Genomic DNA, 2,485 nt, shown 5'->3' with positions numbered 1-2,485 from the left:
TGGGAGGAGCAGTAACATTCTTGAAAAACTGCAGAATGTACTGAGTGATAGTCACCTAACCCTCTGGTCCCAGATAGAGTTCAAATACATGTCATATGCTTGCTAGCCAATAGATTAAAAGGTCCATATATACTTAGCCAATAAGTTTGAACTGTAATTGTGCTGATGTAACCTGTACACCTAAAAAGTATAAAAACTCCTTATTATAGCCATCCAGGGTCAACTTCTAGTCATTTGCATGAGGGGCCAATTGAGGGTAGACCCTGACGTGCCAGAAAAATAAACCTCTTGCATTTGTATCGAACCCTGTTCTTGTGTTTCACTTGGGGGTCTCCCAGTAGTTAAGATTTACTTCAAGCCTTACACAGTGAGTGGAAGTTATGTTGTGAAATGGATGTGAAATATGAATTGTGATATTTATAGTTGACTGTTGAATTTTAGTCTGATGGTGAGGAAGGCATAAAATTCTCTGTCTCTGGTCTTTCTCTCTGTCTCTCTGTTTCTGTCTCTGACTCTATCTCTCTCACACTTTCTCTCTCCATGTGTGCAGTGTGTGCATATACATAAATGTCTGTGGGGGTTCTTGGGGGGCTGAATTTATCCACCTTTAAACTAAAGCTGCTATTCATAATATCTAAATTCATGCATGTATATTATCTTACTACTCTTTTGTGAATGAGGTAGAATTTTCTAGTGTGTTCCTCGTGATGACTCTGCTTCTCAACAAGCTTCCATTGAAGGTCTGTACCTGCTTGTGTAATGATGTATAAATTTTATCATTTGTGTAATCAATTAAGTAAAATATGCTATATTTAGTTTTAAAGTTTGTTTATTAAGCATTTTTCACACTTTACCGTATGAAAATTATTAGAAATTAAAGTCAGATTTTCATTCCTAATGAACAGTTTGCACTAATATAATTTAATTTAAGTCAAATAATTTATTAGCACATAGAACCCTCCAGAAAAATATTGCCTCGTGGTCTGCTGGGAAGCAACAAAGGCAGACCTGTATTTGGCCATCATATTCAGTGTGTACTTCTAAGTTCCAGCCCAGGAGGGTAGCCCTCGTTTTCATAGCTTTGGAATAAGATATTGGGACAGGTGGGTGGGGCAGCCCTACTACTCATTTTGAACACTGAAGTTCAGGTCATTCCATGGTTATCACTTTAATGTAAAACTCAAGCAGATGATGAGCTCTCACTCAGCTGTCTAAATGCACCCTCTACTGACAGGAACAGTGACTAAGGACCCTTTGGTCCCCACTTCCCTGGTCAGCAGTGGAGGAAGGGCAGGCCAGGTAGGCATGAGGCACAAACAGTCTTTATTGGGTTTACACCAGTAGTCCATTGGTCTTGAGGACCTCTGTGAACTTGCAGATTTTCTTCTCCACATTCCTTTCTGCCTGTTTCCTTAGCCTCAAGAGCTGTTTTTTCTTCTGATAGTGGATCTTGACCTTTTCCTTCAGTTTCTCCTCCAGAGTAGCTGTCACTGCCTGTTACTTCCACACGACCTAATGAGCCAGATGCCCCAGGTAAGCAAACTTTCTCGTAGGCTTCAGCCGCACAACCTTGAGGGCGGCAAGGACCACCATCCGATTTTCTTGTCATAGGGTGGAAGGATCCTATCCAACACCTTGAGGCGTTCCAGGGCAGCCTGGTCTCTCTTGGTCTTGGGGGGCAGCATGCCTTGCAGAGAGTGCACCAAAAAATGCGGTTCGGGACTTGGAAGCAGTAGGAACTTCAAGACGGATGGTGTTCATCTTCTTTCGGAGAAAGGCCAGATACTTTAACTTATTTCTGTAGAAATTTCCAGAAATGTGGATGCCTTCACAACGTACAACCACTACATTCTGGTCCAACAGTACCTGCTTGGCCACAATGGCTGACAGGCAGCCCAGAAGATGGCCCCGGCCATCCAATACTAGAACCTGCCCCTCCACCATCTTCGGCAGCTGCCTAGGAAAGCTGCATTAATATATGTTTGATCTCTAGATAATAATTGAACTTTAAAATCAAAGACATTGGATTAACTTCCAATTTTTTTCATTTTTTCCTGATGGTTTCATGTATTAGTTTATAAAATTTGTACATATTATATTTATTATTTCATTTATTTTTATTACATTTTATTTTTGTTATTAATAGATTAATTTCGATGTATATTTAGTTATGTTAATTTAATATCAAATTTAAATTTAATATGTGAAATTTAAATATATTTTGATCATATTCTTTCCCTCCTCCAAGTCCTTTCAGATTCTCCCTGGCTTCTTATCCATCCAACTTTAAGTTGTTTCTCAAATAACAAAAAATCCAATACAACACTAAACCCCACAAAACCAATAAAGCAAAATAAAACCATACCTCAAAAGAAAGAAAAACAAACAAAAACCCCAAAATCCACAAACTGCAACCAAAAAAAAAGAAGAAAGAAAGCACACACACACACACACACACACACACACACACACACACACACACACA

General features: G+C 39.2%; 1 pseudogene; it reads right to left on the bottom strand.

Moving 5' to 3' along the window:
• Nucleotides 1-1,316: 1,316 nt before the first annotated feature.
• Nucleotides 1,317-1,948, bottom strand: Rpl13a-ps12 (ribosomal protein L13A, pseudogene 12; annotated as a pseudogene).
• Nucleotides 1,949-2,485: the final 537 nt, after the last annotated feature.

Source organism: Rattus norvegicus, chromosome 1 (assembly GCF_021556685.1).
Source record: "Rattus norvegicus strain SHRSP/BbbUtx chromosome 1, alternate assembly SHRSP_T2T, whole genome shotgun sequence".
In the NCBI taxonomy this organism is placed as follows: domain Eukaryota; kingdom Metazoa; phylum Chordata; class Mammalia; order Rodentia; family Muridae; genus Rattus; species Rattus norvegicus.
This window is presented reverse-complemented; position numbering and strand designations above follow the sequence as displayed.